Source organism: Balaenoptera physalus (genome assembly GCF_965194825.1).
Source record: "Balaenoptera physalus genome assembly, chromosome: X".
Taxonomy (NCBI): domain Eukaryota; kingdom Metazoa; phylum Chordata; class Mammalia; order Artiodactyla; family Balaenopteridae; genus Balaenoptera; species Balaenoptera physalus.
Genome location: NC_138903.1, coordinates 7,436,987 through 7,443,535, shown reverse-complemented (window position 1 = coordinate 7,443,535; position 6,549 = coordinate 7,436,987).

The following is a 6,549-nucleotide window of genomic DNA, read 5'->3' as shown; positions in this document are numbered from 1 at the left end:
CCCCTCCCAGCTCGCTGGACGGCTCTGGGTCATGTGCTCCTGCCTCTGCCAACTGCAGGCCTAGCTGCTCTATGACTGGCTTAGAGCCACCTGAGGCACTACTGACATTTGGGACTGGATTATTCTTTGTTGTGGTAGGGGCCATCCTGTGCTTTGCAGAATATCTGGCGGCGTTCCTGGATTCTACCCACTAGATGCAAGTAGCACCCCATACCCACCTCCAGTTGTGACAATCAAAAATGTCTCCAGACATTGCCAAATGCCTCCTGAGGGGGGGCAATCTCCCCTAGTTGAGAACCACTGGCTTAGAGCCATCAAGACTTCACCAGGGGGCTTCCCTGCTGGCGCAGTGGTTGAGAGTCCGCTTGCCAATGCAGGGGACGTGGGTTCGAGCCCTGGTCTGGGAAGATCCCACATGCCGCGGAGCAACTGGGCCCGTGAGCCACAACTACTGAGCCTGCGCGTCTGGAGCCTGTGCTCCGCAACAAGAGAGGCCGTGATAGTGAGAGGCCCGCGCACCGCGATGAAGAGTGGCCCCCGCTTGCCACAACTAGAGAGAGCCCTGGCACAGAAACGAAGAACACAACACAGCCATAAATTAATTAATTAAAAAATAAAAAAATAAAAATAAAAATAAGTAAATAAATAAATAATAAAAATAAAGGAATTCCTTTAAAAAAAAAAAAAAGACTTCACCAGCAGCTGCTGAGAGGGTCACATTCCCTGAGTCAAGACAAGGGTGGCCACTCCAACAAAATAGGGGCTCTGACAGCTGGCAAGAAGGCTCTGCTCTTGAGAACTCTAGAATATATGAGAAAGTGAAATACAGAAATACAAGGTTATCATTATGAATAAATAAAACCTGTTTCTACAGGCATAATTACATGAAACAAACATTTATTGAGAACCTGCTATGTGCTAGGTACTGTACAGAAAAAGCAGAATAAAATGTAAATAAGTGAGTTAAAGGAAAGGAGGTAGTTAATATTAAAAAAAAAACTGAATAACTAGATCTCTGCTTGATTCCTTCATTTTCCAATTTCCTTTTTAACATTTTAAAATAATTACAGATTCACAGAAAGTTGCAAAGAAATGTACAGGGAGGTTCCATGCACCCTTCATCCAGTTTCCCCCAAGGTCCTATCCTGCGTAAGTACAGTACAACCCCAAACCAGGTAACCAACACTGGAACAATCCACACAGCTTATTCAGAGTTCACGTGCTTCCGTGTGTGTGTGTGTGTGTGTGTGTGTGTGTGTGTGTGTGTGTGTGTGTGTGTGTGTGTGTAGTTCCATGCCATTTTATCACGTGTGTAGCTTCTAGATACAGAAACAGTCCACCACTACAAGCCTCCCTCATGCCACTCTTTTACAGCCATACCCACCCCTGTCCCCCATCCGCCATCCTTGGCAACCACTGATCCGTCCTCTATCTCTATAGTTGTCTTATTTCAGGAATGCTACATAAACGGAGTCCTACCAATTTCATTCTGTGCATTGTGTTGGCTGGAATGGGGTTTGAGCACCTCTCGGTTTCCTCTGAAGGGGAGCAGGTTAATGAAGGGTTTTCCCTGTGACACCAGTCCCAGGGGGTCTTTCTGTGTCTCCAGGTCTGTAGGGAGAGGTGGAGAGCAGCTCTGAGCAGATACATATGTGCACATGCACAAATCCTGTAACTGGCCTTTAAAAACCACGCAAGTTCATAAAGCACAGGTGGGGGGAGGGGAGCCTCGTTTACCTAGGAGCACAAAAGAATGAGAGTCCCATGCCCGAATTCTTCCAGGAACTAAAACGTTTTGTACCTTTGAACCTTAGCTTCTTAACTGTGTATTTTTTTCCAGTATTATTCAGATATAACTGACATATAACACTGTGTAAATTTAAGGTGCACAAACATGCTAATTTTGATACACTTATATATTGCAATAATCTGATTACCACAGTAGAGTTAGCTAACACCTCTGTGACATCATATAATTACCGTTTCTTTTTTGTGGTGAGAACATTTAAGATCTACTCTCAGCAATTTTCAAGTATACAATACAGTGCTATTAGCTATAATCATAATGCTGTACATTAGATCCCCAGAATTAACTGTGTATTTTTAATGAAAATCATTCTAAAAGTGCTTATTTTCCTGTCTTCTTATTATAAAGTACAGTTGACCCTCGAACAACAGAGGGGTTAGGGGTGCCCACCCACCAGAAAGTCGAAAATCTGCGTATAACTTATAGTCAGCCCTCTGTACCCACAGTTCTGTGCTGTAGTATTTACTACTGAAAAAAATCCGGTGGACCCATGCAGTTCAAACCCAAGTTGTTCAAGGGTCGACTGTAGTCTTTTTTTTTTTAAAGATTTATTCATTATTTATTTATTTTATTTATTTTTGGCTGTGTCGGGTCTTTGTTGTGGCACGCGGGATCTTTGTTGAGGTGTGAGGGATCTATCATTGCAGTGCGCGGGCTTCTCTCTAGTTGTGGTGCGTGGGTTTTCTCTCTCTAGCTGTGGCGTGCAGGCTCCAGGACACACGGGCTCTAGTTGAGGCGCAAGGGCTCAGTAGTTGCGGCACGCAGGCTTAGTTGCCCCACGGCATGTGGGATCATAGTTCCCCGACCAGGGATCGAACCCATGTTCCCTGCATTATAAGGCGGATTCTTTACCACTGGACCCCCAGGGAAATCCCTCAACTGTAGTCTTAATTGGCATGTTGTTTAAATAATCTAATCTAACTTTCCCTGCTTGTCTTATGACAGTTAGATGCAGCAGCCTTTCAGGGGGAGGAGAGAAGTCTCTATTGAGGGTTCCTTGACTAAAGGGTCCCCCGCTGGGTTTTATCTTTCTGAGCCCCTTCTCTCTAGTTGGTTAAACTTCCCGCTGGGGTCTTCTTATCCTGTGTCCCCCACCCCAGCCCCTATCTACCCCACCCCCAGTGACTAATAGTTTCCTTGAATAGACCCTGTATTCTCCTAAGATCAGAGGTCAGCACACGTTTTCTGTAAAGAGCCAGACGGTAAATGTCTCCAGTTTTGCGGGCCACATGGCCTCTGTCCAGAGACTCAACTTTGTCCTTATAGCGCAAAAGCAGCCAAAGACAATAACTAATTGCACGATTGTGGCCGTGCTCCAATAAAACTTTATCTATGGACACTGAGACTTGAAATCCCCATAACTTTCATGAAATACTACTCTTCTTTTGATTCTTTTTCAACCATTTAAAAATGAAAATCCCATTCTTATCTTGCAGGCTGTATAAAAACAGGTGGCCAGCGGGATTCAGCTTGTAGGCTGCTGTTTGCCAACCCCTGTCCTAAGATCTCCCAGGGGCAGTCATCACATCTGGGAAACAGTTTACACTCAACAAGCATCAGTTCGTCAACTGACAACAAGTATTGTTTTCTCGTACATGTAAGAAAATCCAGCCACAAGGAAATCTGGGGACTTGCGTGGTGGCATGCCGCAGGTGCAGGTGCAGGAGCGGACCTGGACCCTCTGTATCTTCTGACTTCAGGGCTGACCATCTCCCCCCACCAGCCACCCCTGCTCCCCCGGCAGCAGGCTGGTAACCGCTGCGCTGCTGGCCTATTATTTCATGTAGGTTCTTTTTGTTTCCCCAGCTGCATTTTCATCCCCTTCAGGAAAAGGCCTAGGCGATATTAATTACGTGTGACCCTCCATCGCACCTGGCACAGACTAAGCATCTAGATTAATAAAAATCCTACGATATATTCGTTTTTGGCTACCTGTTCCTAATTTTAAAAAGAAACGTGAACTATTTTATACTTCTCTCTTAAAGTAACAAACTAAAAGCTAAATTAAGTTGACCTCTTTTCTCTGATCCGCAATTGATTTTTCTCGAAGGGTGACAGCTGCTCCCGTGGGCAAAGTTCGCACGGCTGCCCTCAGTTAGGATCCCATGATGGTGTGTCCTCTGCATTAAACCAAGAAGCAAAAGCACAAAACCAGATCCCTACAACATATATGAACCTCAATACCACTAGGCTAGGTGAATGAAGCCTGACACAAAAGGCCACCTGTATACAGTCACAGAGATATGGAATATGGAATACAGAATTCCACCTATATGAAACGCCTGGAACAGGCAAATCCATGGAGACAGAAAGTAGGTTGGTGGTTTGGCAATTGCCAGGGCTGGGGGTGGAGAAGGGAGCGGGGAGTGACTGCTGAATGACCACAGGGTTTCCTTCTGGGGTGATGGAAACGTTTTGGAACTGGACAGAGCGGTGGTTGCACAACACTGGTAATGTACCAAATGCCACTGAGTTGTTTACTTTAAAATGAGTTATTTTGTTATGTGACTTTTACCCCAATAAAAACAAGGTTTTTTAGAGAATGGTGGTAGATCTGTACATTCTGACGGTGGAAAGAGTGCCTAGACATATTGTTAACTGAAAATGGCAAGTCACAGAAAAAAAAATTGATAGCAAGATCCCATTCATGTAAACTTCCAAAACAAATATCCGGGCTTCTGCACATGTACTTAGGCAGAGGTGTAGAGAAGGGCCGAGCAGGCCACACAGCAAGCTATTATAATGCTGGTTACCCGGGGAAGGGGCAGGCAGGGATTTTCTTGTGTTCTGCATACTTCCACATTGTGTCATTCTAGTAAAGCAAGAACGAATGCTTCAATGGGTTCCCGTATAATAAATAAACACCCCAGGTCCCTGTAGGTCTCAACATTTTAAAGGGCATCCACCGTCAGGACCACGCACATCTGTGCATCAGAGCACAGCGCCAAAAGAGACTGGAAAGTGGGGTCTGCAGGAGAGAAGCACAGCTGCTTGCAAAGAAACACTCAATCAAGCAGCTCTTTGGTCACCAGGATGTTGAACAATTAATTTTTATTAAGTTTCTCGCTCCTTTGGCTGCATCAATCAGTTGATTACTCACATGAAGTGCATTAAGCTTCATAAATGAGTACAACAGGCCTCAGGAGGGCCTACTGTCAGGACAGCATCACCCCCTCTTTACAATCTTTAATTTTCTCTTAGAGAAAGGCCAGTGTGTGCGAGGGGCATTTCCGGACAGAAGGAGAAAGGAGAAAGGAGAAAGGAGGGGAGGGTGCGAACACGGGTGGGTGCAGCCAGACCATCTCTGAACTGCTCTCTGAATGCCAGGCCCCCTCCTGGAGATTGGAGCCCAGCGAGCTGGCTGGCTGTGACCCTGGCCTTGTCCCTGACCTGCCAGGCAAGGTCTGCCATCGTGCTAGCAATGAGCCACAGGACGAGGGCACCTTCTCCTCCTTCAAAATTAGACAGATGACCGTCTTTGTCCAATTTGCAGAGAAAAATTAATAAATGCACCAAGTCTCACGATGTTAACATTGCCATCTCCACTTCTGTTAAACATCAGCACCTCCTATATCTCACTTTTCCACTAGCCCTGGCACAAAACTGTGACTCTTGGCTACACACTGTAATCTCCAGGGGAGCTTAAAACTCGGGGCTACCTGGCCCATGTGGGGAGGCGCCAGCATTCCTGAACTCCCCGGCCAGTTCCACTGTGCACAACCCCAGTGCGGAAGCCCGCTCCTAGCTCTCAAGGAGCCAAAACAAGCATCAGACAAACGAGGACACACAACAGCTGATCACAGCCAGCCTGAGACCTCGTATTTTTCACTGAGTACACGAGGTCGTGTTTATATCTTGACACTGTAAACCTATGAATGGTCATTTTTCTCTGAGTAAAACGGTTGGGAGTTGACATCGTGGAATTAAAGACATAGCTACTTCCTAGATTCTGCAAGGACACCTGGACAGGGCGGGCGCTTCAGGGCAGCTTCCAAAACGCGGTGCAGCCCCACCAGGGAACAGTATTTGGCAACGAAAGGGAATGGAGCACTGATCCACACTGCGACTCGGACAAATCTCGAAAACATGATGCTGAGTGAGATAAGCCAGATGCAGAAGGCCACAGGTTGCACGACTCCATGTACATGAAATGTCTAGAACAGACAAATCTATAGAGACAGAGAACAGATTCGTAGTTGCCAGGAGCTGAGGGAGATGGGAGTTACTGCTAAAGGGTACAGGGTTTCTTTTTGAGGCAATGAAAATGTTCTGGAATTTGATAGTGGTGATGGTTGCACAACCTTGTGAATGTACGAAAAACCACTAAATAGGGCACTTTAAAATGGCACATTTTATGGTATGTGAAGCATATCTCAATTTTTAAAAACCGGGGTAATTTTCAGGACAAACCCAGTTGACCCGTACACTAGAGGGCTGCCCCACACTGGAGACAGATGCCTTTGCACAGGACGGAGCTCACCTCCTGCGGTGGCTCTCTGGTGTCCTGCCCGAGCTCCAGGCGGCCTGGAAATGTCACACTCACCGGGGCAGTGCCCGATCTCCTGACGGCACTGAGGCTGGCACACAGAAGCCGCTCAGGAGACCTCTGCCTGGCTCGATGTCCCACCCACTGAACTGCAGGGCTTGTCCCCCAGGGGTTGGCCCAGCCAGCTCCCTTCTTCTTTCCCTCTCCCGCCCTGAACCCCTTGAGCTTTAAGGAAATAAAAAGAGGGCCCTCCAGA